Raw genomic sequence first — 18721 nt, 5'->3', positions numbered from 1 at the left:
AAAACAGTGAAGAAATGGACCAGCGAGGCAAAGCAGGAACTGATTCTGATTCTGGTGTTACAGTTATTCATGGTGAGTTTTTTCAGCCTGTTAGAGAACTTACTGCAGCCTCCTCCTCGGTGAGGGCAAATGTCGCAATCTGCATTGTGGCCGTTTTATGATGGCTGACCCCCACACAGACTCGTCCATCGACGGGCTTCTGGTTGACCCACTCTGACGCCTGGAAAACAATGAAGGACACAGTGGGAATTAATGACATGAACAAAGTAACCCTGTTCTATTTGAATCTGGACATGCAATATTTTCCACTGACTACATGCAATACTTTGTGCCAACTGAGGAAACACTTTGGGGGAAAAGTACTTACTGTCAATCCCTCCACTGCTCCGGGTCTCTGGAAGTGTTTCAGGATCAGGATGGCTTCGCAGTAGTAGCGGAACAGCGTCTTTTCCTCTTCTTCCACATGCTGGCGCTGCAGGAGCTTCTTGTAGATGCCCAGCATGTCCCTCTTTGACTCGCGGAGGACACTCTGGCAGTCATGGAGAGTCAGCTGGTCATTAATGAAGCGGTCACACCTAGAATGATAAGGATAACACCGATGAGGAGGAGAGTTAGAGATTTTTCTGTATCACATAATCCTGGCAGCCTTCCAAGTACTATCCACATGAGAGAAGTCATTAAAGGAAAGAAAGAGTAGGGAGATGAACAACTCACCTTTTTTTGCATGTGGCTTTGCTGAGGGCCTTTGCCACTGGCTTCCTCAAGGTGTTGAGCAGCTCAGTGTACGCCTGACACTTCCTGTGGAAGTCCGGGTCCGCTGCAGCCAAATTCAGATGTGTCTTGAGATACTGGACAAACCGGATCATGTTCTTTACATAGTTCACGATGGTGGATGGACCCATCTGCACTCCCTTCAGTCTGTTCAGGAAGTCTTGGGTTTCTGCGCTCTTCAGGAGAAAGTCCATGTTCACCTCATTCCCGCTCGGCTGGATGTACCTCAGCATCCTGGAGACGTTGTCTACCTGTGATGAAAGAGGAAGAGAAGAAGTGTGAATTGATGATGCAGAGGCCCACAGGGCTAAATCGGTTATGAACCACAATAATCAGGTAAAAAGACACACAGAGCTGCAGTCTGTGTGTGTATGGGTGTGTGTGTGTGTGTGTGTGTGTGTCAATGAGCCTGTTGTCACACTATAGAGATGCTAATAAGCCTACAGGCTGCAAAGAGCAACACAGAGAGCAGAATACACTCTGCCCTGCTATAGTGTAAGATGTGGTTAGATCTTACCTCCTGTTGGCAGTTTAGGACTTGCAGAGAGGTAGTCAGGTACTGCTTAAAACCCGTCAAAATTGCAGCTTCACATGGGAACTTTTCATATAGTCCCATCCGCTGCATTTGAACCCTCACTGATGTGTGGTACTGGGCCGTGTCCCTGAGAAAATACGGAGAAAATTAGCTCAAAGGAACTTAGAGATGTTCACAGCCAAAGATCATTGATTGAACTCGTGTGTGTTGAGTGAGGTGATGAACTTACTTTTGCCACGTTGGGTCACTAGGATCATCATCATCACTGGGACCAGAGCCGGGGGTCTCTTCAGCGCTACTGCCGTCCTCTTCTGTGCTGCCACTGGCCGGGATGGGGGCTTGCTCGGCAGCAGCTGAAGTGGTTGGTGGCTCGTCGCTGGGTTCAATGTCTGCGTCCACGGGGGCATTGACGATGAAAAAGTTTCTTCTACGAAGATCTTCCAGAAGAGCCAGTCTGGAAGGCTTGTGGGGGTACCGCCTGCACATCTCGGCGTAGTCCCAGGTTCTGCCTCGGCGAGTCCAAGCCTTCATCGACTCCTTGGCCCTCTGCACCTCTGCCTGCCTCTCCACAGCTGTGTTGTTCTTCATGCAGACCCTGGCCAGGTGGGTAGACAGCGTGTCCTGGGGTTTCTCACACAGCAGGCAGTGGATGATGCGGCGGTCCTTCTCGCTGTGAGAGAGAAAGTAGACAGTGTTTATATATATATATATATATAAGTAAGTAATAAGAGTAATAATAACAGTGAAAATGAAGACTGTTTTTCCTTAATGTGTGGCTGGATTGTCCATTAGACACATGTCAGAATCACCTTCTGTACAGTGAAACCAGCGAGAATAAACATAGTTCTATATACAGTGTGTTTGTGGAGTTTGTCTCTCTGACAGAGGAAATGCATTTCAGCAAATTTCTACTTTCACATGCAATAGAATAGAAACAGCAAGAGTAAATCAGAAAGTACAAATAAGAAAAGATAGACTAGAGAAAACACATGTGTACTACTTCCTCCCTGCAGCCTGTCCTGCCATATTTCTCACTAAAATCTTCTTCACAAAATGAAGAAAGAAAAAAACAAAAACAGTCTTGGAAAAGGGAACAAAGAAAAAAGAATTTCCCCAAAAACTTTAGATTTTGAAGGACAAAAACAACTTCAGTCAATCAAGTGAATATCACCTACTGCACTGGCAGCCACATTTGCCTGTTTCAAGCAAAATACAATTCAACTAGTGAAAACAAATTGGTACTTACTTTGCAGCCTGTGCCATTTTCCTCAGGAAAATCTTCTTCACAAAAAGAAGAAAAAAACCAAAGGTCTTGAGAGCGAGAAAAGAAATAAAAAAGAATAGAAATAGAAATAGGAGTAGAAGAAAATCCTTTCAAAAAGCAAGAAACTTCAAAAAAGTTTTCTTCAGAAAAGTCTTCAGATTTGATGAAATTCTCTTCCAAAATGGCAAAGAGGTGGTTTGTGTAATCAGAATTGAAAAGACAATGAAGGAGTGGTATTTACCTGCACTATTTATCCTCCATGGAGCACTACACACCTTCATGATGTCATAGTCACACAGACCAATCAGCTTGATTGTGGTCTTTCAACGGCGGGAGGAGGGTGTGGCTTAATTTGCTTCAGACACTCCCACTGTCATTTGTTGAGCTCACTCACTGAGCAAGACATAGAGCTGGATTCATTCCTTTAGACTGATATGGTGACATTGTTGAAAATTGGGGTAATTTCTCCTCCATGGAACATATATGTGGTTCTTCCCCCTTTCTCAACATGGACATGTTTCATGTATCCTCCTGGTTTCATCCCTAAACTGGCTTCATGCCTACTATTTTAACTGAATTATCAATAAAAGGCAGAAACATGATCAATTAAACAACATTTTTAAGTGTGTGTTGTATTTGACTTGTGCATTTACAAGTGTAAAAATACAGAGACACTTAAGTTAAGACTGTGTTGCTGTGTCACTAGACCACTGTACAAAGGTAATAGGGGTGTAAACGATGTTTTATAATGTGTAGATTTCAATCTTTGTGTGAAACTGAGTCAAAGTTTGTGTAAATCTGTGTTTTATCTGAATCAATTATTTTTTTCTATATGCACCTCAGTAAGCAGGTAAAAAGATACACAGAGCTGCAGTCTGTTTAGACTGATAAGCTCACATTGTTGAGAATTGGGGTAATTTCTCCTCCATGCAACATATATGTGCTTTCCTCCCGGATCCTCAACATTTGTTCTAAAAAATAACTTAATCACATTTTAACTTTTCACGTTTAAAACTTGTAAAGTCAGAGTGAAACCACTCCTCTGATTTTGTTTTTCACATGGAGGGTGTTCTAACATCTTTTCTGAAAAGAAGGCAGGGTCAAGTGTGAATGGGGCTTCCCCCCACAATGTGGCCAACCTGTGAATGAGTGCTAATGAATCTATTCAGAGGTGAATAACTCATAATTATGTCAAACAGTAGATGGGGAGTGCTAAGTCTCCACTTGACTTCCAATATTGCTATCTTAATGAGGCTATCTAAAAACAACAACTTATTGTTGTCATTCCTGCTGAGCAAGTCATAGAGCTGGATTTATTTTTTATCACTTATCCCTAAACTGGCTTCATGCCTACTGTTTTAACTGAATTACCAATAAAAGGCAGAAAAATGATAAATGAAACAACATTTTTATGTGTGTGTTGTATTTGACTTGTGCATTTACAAGTGTAAAAATACAGAGACACTTAAGTTAAGGCTGTGTTGCTGTGTCACTAGACCACTGTACAAAGGTAAGAGGGGTGTAAACGATGTTTTATAATGTGTAGATGTCAATCTTTGTGTGAAACTGAGTCAAAGTTTGTGCTGAATATGATCAGCTGTTCTGATTTTGGGTTGAGACTGATATGCTCACATTGTTGAGAATTGGGTAATTTATCCTCCATGGAACATGTGGTTCTTCCCCCATTCTCAACATGGACATGTTTCATGTATCCTCCTGGTTTTATCCCTAAACTGGCTTCACGCCTACTATTTTAACTGACTAACTAGCACAACCTGACTGGTTAAAATTAACAATTTAGTGTGGTCATGTGCTTGTACTCTCAGCCTTGTATTTCATGCTAGCATGATCTGAATTACCTACGTCATACAGCAATTTAAAGCTCAGATTCTGCTCTTTCCAACAAGCTCAGGCTTTCAATGCCAGCACAACCTGGCTGGTTAACAGAAGCTAACTCAGTCATCTGCTCACATCGTTGAGACTGGGAAAACATCCTCCTCCATCGAACACATGTGCTGCATTTTACGGGGTCTCAACATATTCATGTTTCAATTTTCCTCCCATTTTTACTCCTAATGGAGGGGGTTGTGACATCTGGTGATCAAAAAAACAATGCAGGGTGAAGCGTGAATGGGCACTCCTCTGCAATATTGCCAACCTGTGAATGAGTGCTAATGAATCTATTCAGGGGTTAATCACTCTGGCACACTTCAGGTCTCTGTTTTAAGAATGTTGACAAACTGCTTCTGGTTGAATTTTGCACTGGGGAGGCTGACTGAGTGACACTGTGGGATTATGGTATATGATCTAAAGCAATGAATAAAAAACAATGAACACCTGGAATGGTAGATTTAAAAAATCTAAAGCTGTTCAGCATGCTTTAGAAAAATGGTTGGCAAAAAGCATTCATGATTCCTTAATTTTTCCGGCAGAAAACTCTTACTTTTCCTCCTATAGTTTTGGTTAGCCTGGTTCAATTCAAACATGTCATACAGCAATTTAAAGCTCAGATTCTGCTCTTTCCAACAAGCCCAGGCTTTCAATGCCAGCACAACCTGGCTGGTTAACAGAAGCTAACTCATTCATCTGCTCACATCGTTGAGACTGGGAAAACATCCTCCTCCATCGAGCACATGTGCTGCATTTTACGGGGTCTCAACATATTCATGTTTCATCTATCCACCTATTTTTTGGTACTTTGGTACTTTGGCTATTTTCACCAAAAACAAAAAGAATAATCACATGAGAAGAATAATCAATGAGTATTTACCATCATTGTGGAATTTATTGCCTGTGTGTCATCTAGGCAGTGACCATTGGGTGGTGCTAGACACCTAACAGTACCAGGGGCATGAAATGAAAAAAAATCTGAAAGAGAAATCCACAGAGTGGCAGGGGCATGAAATGTCTGTGAGATTTTTTCTAAGTACCTGACGGGAGAAGGTGCCCATCAGATGAGCTCACCTGCTTCCAGTTGCCTTCTCCTGTTAGGGACTTAGGGCACTCAGAAAAAATCTGACAGAGAACTCCACAGCCCCCCCCTCCTGCTACTGCATATATACAAACATGATAAGATGTCAAGAGGCTGTTCTTTTCTTTTGAAATTAAAAGAAAACCCCAAAATAAAGAGCAGCCACCCACATGAATTAAGGCATGTATTGTATGTATGTCATTAATTTATGTAATTATTTTTCTGTGAAAATAAACTGTATGTACCTGTATGTCCCTAAATGTTGTGTGTTTTCTGTTGTTTATCATTTATTTAATGTATATAGTTACATTTATTCCTGTTTTTTTATAATAATAATATAATAATAATGAATAAAACTATAATAACTCTGGTAAGTACACATGTGTTTTCTCTAGTCTATCTTTTCTTATTTGTGCTTTCTGATTTACTCTTGATGTTTCTATTCTATTGCATGTGAAAGTAGAAATTTGCTGAAATGCATTTCTTCTGTCAGAGAGACAAACTCCACAAACACACTGTATATAGAACTATGTTTATTCTTGCTGGTTTCACTGTACAGAAGGTGATTCTCACATGTGTCTAATGGACAATCCAGCCACACATTAAGGAAAAATACTCTTCATTTTCACTGTTATTATTACTCTTATTACTTACTTATATATAACACACATATATAAACACTGTCTACTTTCTCTCTTTCTCTCTTTCTCTCTCACAGCGAGAAGGATCGCCGCATCATCCACTGCCTGCTGTGCGACAAACCCCAGGACATGCTGTCTACAATGTACAATGAAGTTCAAAACTACAGTTTCCTTCTTTTCCCTGCCCCTTCGCCCTGTGTTAGTTTTTTTCATCCTTTTTCTCGTCTTCGGTGGGATATGAGTGCCAAGTGAGTCTCTCTTCATAGAAAGAGATGACCACCTGCGGACACTTCACATTGGCCTCTTTCGCCGGCACCAGGTCAGCTTCATCAGAATTCTTCATCAGAAGCGCTGCCACTGTCCTCTTCTGTGCCGACTTCATTCTGCATCCTGGAGACACTGTCCACCTGTGATGAAAGATAAAGAGAAGTAGTATGAATTTATTGATGCAGTGAAAGAAAAGGAGAGGCCTGCAGGGCCCCTCACTGGCAACTCTGGCACACACACACACACACACACACACACAAGTGTCTCTTAATGGGCCTGCATTCAAACTATAGAGATGCTAATAAGCCACAACACCTTAGTCAAACTGATAAAAGGACTGCGTAACTTTACCTGCTGCTATGTTGGTCAGTCATCCAGCCACTCGAGGTCCAGTCCTTCTCCCCGGAAAGACTTCCGGTTCACTCCGTAGTCGAAGCGGACCTCTTCGCTGATTGAAATGTCTTTGGAGGCCCGGAACAGGATGACATCCCTCGCTCCTTCCGGGAAGTTCATCTTGCAGTGGAGTGGCCTCACATTGCCGTTCCTCCGCAAACGGTTCATCCTTCTGCCAATCGTGTCTTCGGATGGGTGACACTCACAAGGGAACGTCTGGGCGTCGATGCAGAGGTCGCGACCACCAGCCTTGAAAAAAAAAAAGGTTGCCCATCTCATCCTGCATGGACTCCATCATCCTCCTGCCCTCTGCTGCTGTGAGTACCTTGCCATGATAATCACAAATGATGGAGCCCTTGGCAAAGGCTTTGGTGGCAACAACTCCTGTGGTCAAAAGAAGGTGACATTAGTGTGCTTGTCCACTATAGGATTATAATTATCTCAGTGTTTGACTGCTGGATTAATGCTCTCCTGCTCACAAGACATTTTTACATACCTTGCCCTATGCGTGGATCACTCTCAACCTGCACCCTCTTGGCTGGTTTCCACTTTGCAACGATGTCCTCAGGACGGGGATGGTTGGCAGTCCACCCCTCATCCCTGATGACCGTTGCGACCTTCTGGACAGTTGGGGGGTGTCTTGAACATCGGGCTGTCAAAGAGAGAAAATTTTAATTAAAATTCTTGTCCACACTTGTGAATTCTACCTTACTTTTGTTTATAGAAATGTTGTTAATCATTTAACTTAATCATTGCATAATAAAGTATTTGCACTTACACAAGAGGTATTCCTCCCGCTTGCCATACTGCACAGCCCTCCACCTGTCATAAAAGACTCTGTCAGGCGGAAACCCAGCGTCGCTCCGTTGCTTCTTAGTGGGCGGCTGGCCAGTCGCTGTCACCGGGAAGTCCTGGAGAAACGCTGCAAAGTCCCTGCCGTCCTGTTCAGCGGTGTCTCTGCCTCTCTTCTGTCCCCGACCACTCCTCTCATCCCCTGACTCATCAGAAGAAGAGCTGCAAGATGGAGAAGATTTCATGGTTAAACACTGACAAACAGCTGGACTGACCTTGGAAGCAGCTGTGAGAGAGAGAATAGTTGAATGTTGTGTGTTTTGGATGATGACACATACCGTCCCAAACTGTTGAACAGGTTGGCGGTGGCCACGATACCCTCCGGGGTCCTCATCCTGTGGTGGGCGTTGGCCACCGCTGTAGAGCGGGCCATGTAGTGTGCCGCTGCAGTTTTCTGCTCCTCTGAAAAGTGTGCATTCGCCTCTGTCTCTGCAACTTTTCTGATCTCTTGGCTGGTGACGTTTGGTAATTTGTAGCTGCAGTGAAGGAGAAATCTCAGATTACAATCCCACTCTCAACCCTGAACCCTGAACAGAAAATAATATTATTTGAATCATATTATAGAAAGAGTACAAAACCAGTCGATCAATTTAATCCTTGTCTTCTTTCTCTGTACAGTACATATTAATATATACATGTTAGTACATGGGATTCTGCTAATACTTACTGTTCATGCAGACGCCTGAGGTCGTTGGTGGAGCTCGAAATTGGTCCGCCGGATTTGGACAAGAAAAATTTGCCCTCATCATCTACACGGTCCTGCATGCATCCTTGGCGGATCCCATGGTAGTATGCATCCAGCATCTGTGGAGATAAGATATGAATGAAGTTAATACTTGAGAAATTATTGATGGAGCCTTTGGTCAAAACAGTGAAGAAATGGACCAGCGAGGCAAAGCAGGAACTGATTCTGATTCTGGTGTTACAGTTATTCATGGTGAGTTTTTTCAGCCTGTTAGAGAACTTACTGCAGCCTCCTCCTCGGTGAGGGCAAATGTCGCAATCTGCATTGTGGCCGTTTTATGATGGCTGACCCCCACACAGACTCGTCCATCGACGGGCTTCTGGTTGACCCACTCTGACGCCTGGAAAACAATGAAGGACACAGTGGGAATTAATGACATGAACAAAGTAACCCTGTTCTATTTGAATCTGGACATGCAATATTTTCCACTGACTACATGCAATACTTTGTGCCAACTGAGGAAACACTTTGGGGGAAAAGTACTTACTGTCAATCCCTCCACTGCTCCGGGTCTCTGGAAGTGTTTCAGGATCAGGATGGCTTCGCAGTAGTAGCGGAACAGCGTCTTTTCCTCTTCTTCCACATGCTGGCGCTGCAGGAGCTTCCTGTAGATGCCCAGCATGTCCCTCTTTGACTCGCGGAGGACACTCTGGCAGTCATGGAGAGTCAGCTGGTCATTAATGAAGCGGTCACACCTAGAATGATAAGGATAACACCGATGAGGAGGAGAGTTAGAGATTTTTCTGTATCACATAATCCTGGCAGCCTTCCAAGTACTATCCACATGAGAGAAGTCATTAAAGGAAAGAAAGAGTAGGGAGATGAACAACTCACCTTTTTTTGCATGTGGCTTTGCTGAGGGCCTTTGCCACTGGCTTCCTCAAGGTGTTGAGCAGCTCAGTGTACGCCTGACACTTCCTGTGGAAGTCCGGGTCCGCTGCAGCCAAATTCAGATGTGTCTTGAGATACTGGACAAACCGGATCATGTTCTTTACATAGTTCACGATGGTGGATGGACCCATCTGCACTCCCTTCAGTCTGTTCAGGAAGTCTTGGGTTTCTGCGCTCTTCAGGAGAAAGTCCATGTTCACCTCATTCCCGCTCGGCTGGATGTACCTCAGCATCCTGGAGACGTTGTCTACCTGTGATGAAAGAGGAAGAGAAGAAGTGTGAATTGATGATGCAGAGGCCCACAGGGCTAAATCGGTTATGAACCACAATAATCAGGTAAAAAGACACACAGAGCTGCAGTCTGTGTGTGTATGTGTGTGTGTGTGTGTGTGTGTGTGTGTGTGTGTCAATGAGCCTGTTGTCACACTATAGAGATGCTAATAAGGCTACAGGCTGCAAAGAGCAACACAGAGAGCAGAATACACTCTGCCCTGCTATAGTGTAAGATGTGGTTAGATCTTACCTCCTGTTGGCAGTTTAGGACTTGCAGAGAGGTAGTCAGGTACTGCTTAAAACCCGTCAAAATTGCAGCTTCACATGGGAACTTTTCATATAGTCCCATCCGCTGCATTTGAACCCTCACTGATGTGTGGTACTGGGCCGTGTCCCTGAGAAAATACGGAGAAAATTAGCTCAAAGGAACTTAGAGATGTTCACAGCCAAAGATCATTGATTGAACTCGTGTGTGTTGAGTGAGGTGATGAACTTACTTTTGCCACGTTGGGTCACTAGGATCATCATCATCACTGGGACCAGAGCCGGGGGTCTCTTCAGCGCTACTGCCGTCCTCTTCTGTGCTGCCACTGGCCGGGATGGGGGCTTGCTCGGCAGCAGCTGAAGTGGTTGGTGGCTCGTCGCTGGGTTCAATGTCTGCGTCCACGGGGGCATTGACGATGAAAAAGTTTCTTCTACGAAGATCTTCCAGAAGAGCCAGTCTGGAAGGCTTGTGGGGGTACCGCCTGCACATCTCGGCGTAGTCCCAGGTTCTGCCTCGGCGAGTCCAAGCCTTCATCGACTCCTTGGCCCTCTGCACCTCTGCCTGCCTCTCCACAGCTGTGTTGTTCTTCATGCAGACCCTGGCCAGGTGGGTAGACAGCGTGTCCTGGGGTTTCTCACACAGCAGGCAGTGGATGATGCGGCGGTCCTTCTCGCTGTGAGAGAGAAAGTAGACAGTGTTTATATATATATATATATATAAGTAAGTAATAAGAGTAATAATAACAGTGAAAATGAAGACTGTTTTTCCTTAATGTGTGGCTGGATTGTCCATTAGACACATGTCAGAATCACCTTCTGTACAGTGAAACCAGCGAGAATAAACATAGTTCTATATACAGTGTGTTTGTGGAGTTTGTCTCTCTGACAGAGGTGAGATTTTTTCTAAGTACCTGACGGGAGAAGGTGCCCATCAGATGAGCTCACCTGCTTCCAGTTGCCTTCTCCTGTTAGGGACTTAGGGCACTCAGAAAAAATCTGACAGAGAACTCCACAGCCCCCCCCTCCTGCTACTGCATATATACAAACATGATAAGATGTCAAGAGGCTGTTCTTTTCTTTTGAAATTAAAAGAAAACCCCAAAATAAAGAGCAGCCACCCACATGAATTAAGGCATGTATTGTATGTATGTCATTAATTTATGTAATTATTTTTCTGTGAAAATAAACTGTATGTACCTGTATGTCCCTAAATGTTGTGTGTTTTCTGTTGTTTATCATTTATTTAATGTATATAGTTACATTTATTCCTGTTTTTTTATAATAATAATATAATAATAATGAATAAAACTATAATAACTCTGGTAAGTACACATGTGTTTTCTCTAGTCTATCTTTTCTTATTTGTGCTTTCTGATTTACTCTTGATGTTTCTATTCTATTGCATGTGAAAGTAGAAATTTGCTGAAATGCATTTCTTCTGTCAGAGAGACAAACTCCACAAACACACTGTATATAGAACTATGTTTATTCTTGCTGGTTTCACTGTACAGAAGGTGATTCTCACATGTGTCTAATGGACAATCCAGCCACACATTAAGGAAAAATACTCTTCATTTTCACTGTTATTATTACTCTTATTACTTACTTATATATAACACACATATATAAACACTGTCTACTTTCTCTCTTTCTCTCTTTCTCTCTCACAGCGAGAAGGATCGCCGCATCATCCACTGCCTGCTGTGCGACAAACCCCAGGACATGCTGTCTACAATGTACAATGAAGTTCAAAACTACAGTTTCCTTCTTTTCCCTGCCCCTTCGCCCTGTGTTAGTTTTTTTCATCCTTTTTCTCGTCTTCGGTGGGATATGAGTGCCAAGTGAGTCTCTCTTCATAGAAAGAGATGACCACCTGCGGACACTTCACATTGGCCTCTTTCGCCGGCACCAGGTCAGCTTCATCAGAATTCTTCATCAGAAGCGCTGCCACTGTCCTCTTCTGTGCCGACTTCATTCTGCATCCTGGAGACACTGTCCACCTGTGATGAAAGATAAAGAGAAGTAGTATGAATTTATTGATGCAGTGAAAGAAAAGGAGAGGCCTGCAGGGCCCCTCACTGGCAACTCTGGCACACACACACACACACACACACACACACACACACAAGTGTCTCTTAATGGGCCTGCATTCAAACTATAGAGATGCTAATAAGCCACAACACCTTAGTCAAACTGATAAAAGGACTGCGTAACTTTACCTGCTGCTATGTTGGTCAGTCATCCAGCCACTCGAGGTCCAGTCCTTCTCCCCGGAAAGACTTCCGGTTCACTCCGTAGTCGAAGCGGACCTCTTCGCTGATTGAAATGTCTTTGGAGGCCCGGAACAGGATGACATCCCTCGCTCCTTCCGGGAAGTTCATCTTGCAGTGGAGTGGCCTCACATTGCCGTTCCTCCGCAAACGGTTCATCCTTCTGCCAATCGTGTCTTCGGATGGGTGACACTCACAAGGGAACGTCTGGGCGTCGATGCAGAGGTCGCGACCACCAGCCTTGAAAAAAAAAAAGGTTGCCCATCTCATCCTGCATGGACTCCATCATCCTCCTGCCCTCTGCTGCTGTGAGTACCTTGCCATGATAATCACAAATGATGGAGCCCTTGGCAAAGGCTTTGGTGGCAACAACTCCTGTGGTCAAAAGAAGGTGACATTAGTGTGCTTGTCCACTATAGGATTATAATTATCTCAGTGTTTGACTGCTGGATTAATGCTCTCCTGCTCACAAGACATTTTTACATACCTTGCCCTATGCGTGGATCACTCTCAACCTGCACCCTCTTGGCTGGTTTCCACTTTGCAACGATGTCCTCAGGACGGGGATGGTTGGCAGTCCACCCCTCATCCCTGATGACCGTTGCGACCTTCTGGACAGTTGGGGGGTGTCTTGAACATCGGGCTGTCAAAGAGAGAAAATTTTAATTAAAATTCTTGTCCACACTTGTGAATTCTACCTTACTTTTGTTTATAGAAATGTTGTTAATCATTTAACTTAATCATTGCATAATAAAGTATTTGCACTTACACAAGAGGTATTCCTCCCGCTTGCCATACTGCACAGCCCTCCACCTGTCATAAAAGACTCTGTCAGGCGGAAACCCAGCGTCGCTCCGTTGCTTCTTAGTGGGCGGCTGGCCAGTCGCTGTCACCGGGAAGTCCTGGAGAAACGCTGCAAAGTCCCTGCCGTCCTGTTCAGCGGTGTCTCTGCCTCTCTTCTGTCCCCGACCACTCCTCTCATCCCCTGACTCATCAGAAGAAGAGCTGCAAGATGGAGAAGATTTCATGGTTAAACACTGACAAACAGCTGGACTGACCTTGGAAGCAGCTGTGAGAGAGAGAATAGTTGAATGTTGTGTGTTTTGGATGATGACACATACCGTCCCAAACTGTTGAACAGGTTGGCGGTGGCCACGATACCCTCCGGGGTCCTCATCCTGTGGTGGGCGTTGGCCACCGCTGTAGAGCGGGCCATGTAGTGTGCCGCTGCAGTTTTCTGCTCCTCTGAAAAGTGTGCATTCGCCTCTGTCTCTGCAACTTTTCTGATCTCTTGGCTGGTGACGTTTGGTAATTTGTAGCTGCAGTGAAGGAGAAATCTCAGATTACAATCCCACTCTCAACCCTGAACCCTGAACAGAAAATAATATTATTTGAATCATATTATAGAAAGAGTACAAAACCAGTCGATCAATTTAATCCTTGTCTTCTTTCTCTGTACAGTACATATTAATATATACATGTTAGTACATGGGATTCTGCTAATACTTACTGTTCATGCAGACGCCTGAGGTCGTTGGTGGAGCTCGAAATTGGTCCGCCGGATTTGGACAAGAAAAATTTGCCCTCATCATCTACACGGTCCTGCATGCATCCTTGGCGGATCCCATGGTAGTATGCATCCAGCATCTGTGGAGATAAGATATGAATGAAGTTAATACTTGAGAAATTATTGATGGAGCCTTTGGTCAAAACAGTGAAGAAATGGACCAGCGAGGCAAAGCAGGAACTGATTCTGATTCTGGTGTTACAGTTATTCATGGTGAGTTTTTTCAGCCTGTTAGAGAACTTACTGCAGCCTCCTCCTCGGTGAGGGCAAATGTCGCAATCTGCATTGTGGCCGTTTTATGATGGCTGACCCCCACACAGACTCGTCCATCGACGGGCTTCTGGTTGACCCACTCTGACGCCTGGAAAACAATGAAGGACACAGTGGGAATTAATGACATGAACAAAGTAACCCTGTTCTATTTGAATCTGGACATGCAATATTTTCCACTGACTACATGCAATACTTTGTGCCAACTGAGGAAACACTTTGGGGGAAAAGTACTTACTGTCAATCCCTCCACTGCTCCGGGTCTCTGGAAGTGTTTCAGGATCAGGATGGCTTCGCAGTAGTAGCGGAACAGCGTCTTTTCCTCTTCTTCCACATGCTGGCGCTGCAGGAGCTTCCTGTAGATGCCCAGCATGTCCCTCTTTGACTCGCGGAGGACACTCTGGCAGTCATGGAGAGTCAGCTGGTCATTAATGAAGCGGTCACACCTAGAATGATAAGGATAACACCGATGAGGAGGAGAGTTAGAGATTTTTCTGTATCACATAATCCTGGCAGCCTTCCAAGTACTATCCACATGAGAGAAGTCATTAAAGGAAAGAAAGAGTAGGGAGATGAACAACTCACCTTTTTTTGCATGTGGCTTTGCTGAGGGCCTTTGCCACTGGCTTCCTCAAGGTGTTGAGCAGCTCAGTGTACGCCTGACACTTCCTGTGGAAGTCCGGGTCCGCTGCAGCCAAATTCAGATGTGTCTTGAGATACTGGACAAACCGGATCATGTTCTTTACATAGTTCACGATGGTGGATGGACCCATCTGCACTCCCTTCAGTCTGTTCAGGAAGTCTTGGGTTTCTGCGCTCTTCAGGAGAAAGTCCATGTTCACCTCATTCCCGCTCGGCTGGATGTACCTCAGCATCCTGGAGACGTTGTCTACCTGTGATGAAAGAGGAAGAGAAGAAGTGTGAATTGATGATGCAGAGGCCCACAGGGCTAAATCGGTTATGAACCACAATAATCAGGTAAAAAGACACACAGAGCTGCAGTCTGTGTGTGTATGGGTGTGTGTGTGTGTGTGTGTGTGTCAATGAGCCTGTTGTCACACTATAGAGATGCTAATAAGCCTACAGGCTGCAAAGAGCAACACAGAGAGCAGAATACACTCTGCCCTGCTATAGTGTAAGATGTGGTTAGATCTTACCTCCTGTTGGCAGTTTAGGACTTGCAGAGAGGTAGTCAGGTACTGCTTAAAACCCGTCAAAATTGCAGCTTCACATGGGAACTTTTCATATAGTCCCATCCGCTGCATTTGAACCCTCACTGATGTGTGGTACTGGGCCGTGTCCCTGAGAAAATACGGAGAAAATTAGCTCAAAGGAACTTAGAGATGTTCACAGCCAAAGATCATTGATTGAACTCGTGTGTGTTGAGTGAGGTGATGAACTTACTTTTGCCACGTTGGGTCACTAGGATCATCATCATCACTGGGACCAGAGCCGGGGGTCTCTTCAGCGCTACTGCCGTCCTCTTCTGTGCTGCCACTGGCCGGGATGGGGGCTTGCTCGGCAGCAGCTGAAGTGGTTGGTGGCTCGTCGCTGGGTTCAATGTCTGCGTCCACGGGGGCATTGACGATGAAAAAGTTTCTTCTACGAAGATCTTCCAGAAGAGCCAGTCTGGAAGGCTTGTGGGGGTACCGCCTGCACATCTCGGCGTAGTCCCAGGTTCTGCCTCGGCGAGTCCAAGTCTTCATCGACTCCTTGGCCCTCTGCACCTCTGCCTGCCTCTCCACAGCTGTGTTGTTCTTCATGCAGACCCTGGCCAGGTGGGTAGACAGCGTGTCCTGGGGTTTCTCACACAGCAGGCAGTGGATGATGCGGCGGTCCTTCTCGCTGTGAGAGAGAAAGTAGACAGTGTTTACATATATATATATATATATAAGTAAGTAATAAGAGTAATAATAACAGTGAAAATGAAGACTGTTTTTCCTTAATGTGTGGCTGGATTGTCCATTAGACACATGTCAGAATCACCTTCTGTACAGTGAAACCAGCGAGAATAAACATAGTTCTATATACAGTGTGTTTGTGGAGTTTGTCTCTCTGACAGAGGAAATGCATTTCAGCAAATTTCTACTTTCACATGCAATAGAATAGAAACAGCAAGAGTAAATCAGAAAGTACAAATAAGAAAAGATAGACTAGAGAAAACACATGTGTACTACTTCCTCCCTGCAGCCTGTCCTGCCATATTTCTCACTAAAATCTTCTTCACAAAATGAAGAAAGAAAAAAACAAAAACAGTCTTGGAAAAGGGAACAAAGAAAAAAGAATTTCCCCAAAAACTTTAGATTTTGAAGGACAAAAACAACTTCAGTCAATCAAGTGAATATCACCTACTGCACTGGCAGCCACATTTGCCTGTTTCAAGCAAAATACAATTCAACTAGTGAAAACAAATTGGTACTTACTTTGCAGCCTGTCCTGCCATTTTCCTCAGGAAAATCTTCTTCACAAAAAGAAGAAAAAAACCAAAGGTCTTGAGAGCGAGAAAAGAAATAAAAAAGAATAGAAATAGAAATAGGAGTAGAAGAAAATCCTTTCAAAAAGCAAGAAACTTCAAAAAAGTTTTCTTCAGAAAAGTCTTCAGATTTGATGAAATTCTCTTCCAAAATGGCAAAGAGGTGGTTTGTGTAATCAGAATTGAAAAGACAATGAAGGAGTGGTATTTACCTGCACTATTTATCCTCCATGGAGCACTACACACCTTCATGATGTCATAGTCACACAGACCAATCAGCTTGATTGTGGTCTTTCAACGGCGGGAGGAGGGTGTGGCTTAATTTGCTTCAGACACTCCCACTGTCATTTGTTGAGCTCACTCACTGAGCAAGACATAGAGCTGGATTCATTCCTTTAGACTGATATGGTGACATTGTTGAAAATTGGGGTAATTTCTCCTCCATGGAACATATATGTGGTTCTTCCCCCTTTCTCAACATGGACATGTTTCATGTATCCTCCTGGTTTCATCCCTAAACTGGCTTCATGCCTACTATTTTAACTGAATTATCAATAAAAGGCAGAAACATGATCAATTAAACAACATTTTTAAGTGTGTGTTGTATTTGACTTGTGCATTTACAAGTGTAAAAATACAGAGACACTTAAGTTAAGACTGTGTTGCTGTGTCACTAGACCACTGTACAAAGGTAATAGGGGTGTAAACGATGTTTTATAATGTGTAGATTTCAATCTTTGTGTGAAACTGAGTCAAAGTTTGTGTAAATCTGTGTTTTATCTGAATCAATTATTTTTTTCTATATGCACCTCAGTAAGCAGGTAAAAAGATACACAGAGCTGCAGTCTGTTTAGACTGATAAGCTCACATTGTTGAGAATTGGGGTAATTTCTCCTCCATGCAACATATATGTGCTTTCCTCCCGGATCCTCAACATTTGTTCTAAAAAATAACTTAATCACATTTTAACTTTTCACGTTTAAAACTTGTAAAGTCAGAGTGAAACCACTCCTCTGATTTTGTTTTTCACATGGAGGGTGTTCTAACATCTTTTCTGAAAAGAAGGCAGGGTCAAGTGTGAATGGGGCTTCCCCCCACAATGTGGCCAACCTGTGAATGAGTGCTAATGAATCTATTCAGAGGTGAATAACTCATAATTATGTCAAACAGTAGATGGGGAGTGCTAAGTCTCCACTTGACTTCCAATATTGCTATCTTAATGAGGCTATCTAAAAACAACAACTTATTGTTGTCATTCCTGCTGAGCAAGTCATAGAGCTGGATTTATTTTTTATCACTTATCCCTAAACTGGCTTCATGCCTACTGTTTTAACTGAATTACCAATAAAAGGCAGAAAAATGATAAATGAAACAACATTTTTATGTGTGTGTTGTATTTGACTTGTGCATTTACAAGTGTAAAAATACAGAGACACTTAAGTTAAGGCTGTGTTGCTGTGTCACTAGACCACTGTACAAAGGTAAGAGGGGTGTAAACGATGTTTTATAATGTGTAGATGTCAATCTTTGTGTGAAACTGAGTCAAAGTTTGTGCTGAATATGATCAGCTGTTCTGATTTTGGGTTGAGACTGATATGCTCACATTGTTGAGAATTGGGTAATTTATCCTCCATGGAACATGTGGTTCTTCCCCCATTCTCAACATGGACATGTTTCATGTATCCTCCTGGTTTTATCCCTAAACTGGCTTCACGCCTACTATTTTAACTGACTAACTAGCACAACCTGACTGGTTAAAATTAACAATTTAGTGTGGTCATGTGCTTGTACTCTCAGCCTTGTATTTCATGCTAGCATGATCTGAATTACCTACGTCATACAGCAATTTAAAGCTCAGATTCTGCTCTTTCCAACAAGCTCAGGCTTTCAATGCCAGCACAACCTGGCTGGTTAACAGAAGCTAACTCAGTCATCTGCTCACATCGTTGAGACTGGGAAAACATCCTCCTCCATCGAACACATGTGCTGCATTTTACGGGGTCTCAACATATTCATGTTTCAATTTTCCTCCCATTTTTACTCCTAATGGAGGGGGTTGTGACATCTGGTGATCAAAAAAACAATGCAGGGTGAAGCGTGAATGGGCACTCCTCTGCAATATTGCCAACCTGTGAATGAGTGCTAATGAATCTATTCAGGGGTTAATCACTCTGGCACACTTCAGGTCTCTGTTTTAAGAATGTTGACAAACTGCTTCTGGTTGAATTTTGCACTGGGGAGGCTGACTGAGTGACACTGTGGGATTATGGTATA

This window comes from Centroberyx gerrardi, chromosome 7 (genome assembly GCF_048128805.1).
Source record: "Centroberyx gerrardi isolate f3 chromosome 7, fCenGer3.hap1.cur.20231027, whole genome shotgun sequence".
In the NCBI taxonomy this organism is placed as follows: domain Eukaryota; kingdom Metazoa; phylum Chordata; class Actinopteri; order Beryciformes; family Berycidae; genus Centroberyx; species Centroberyx gerrardi.
Note: the sequence above shows the minus strand (reverse complement) of the source record.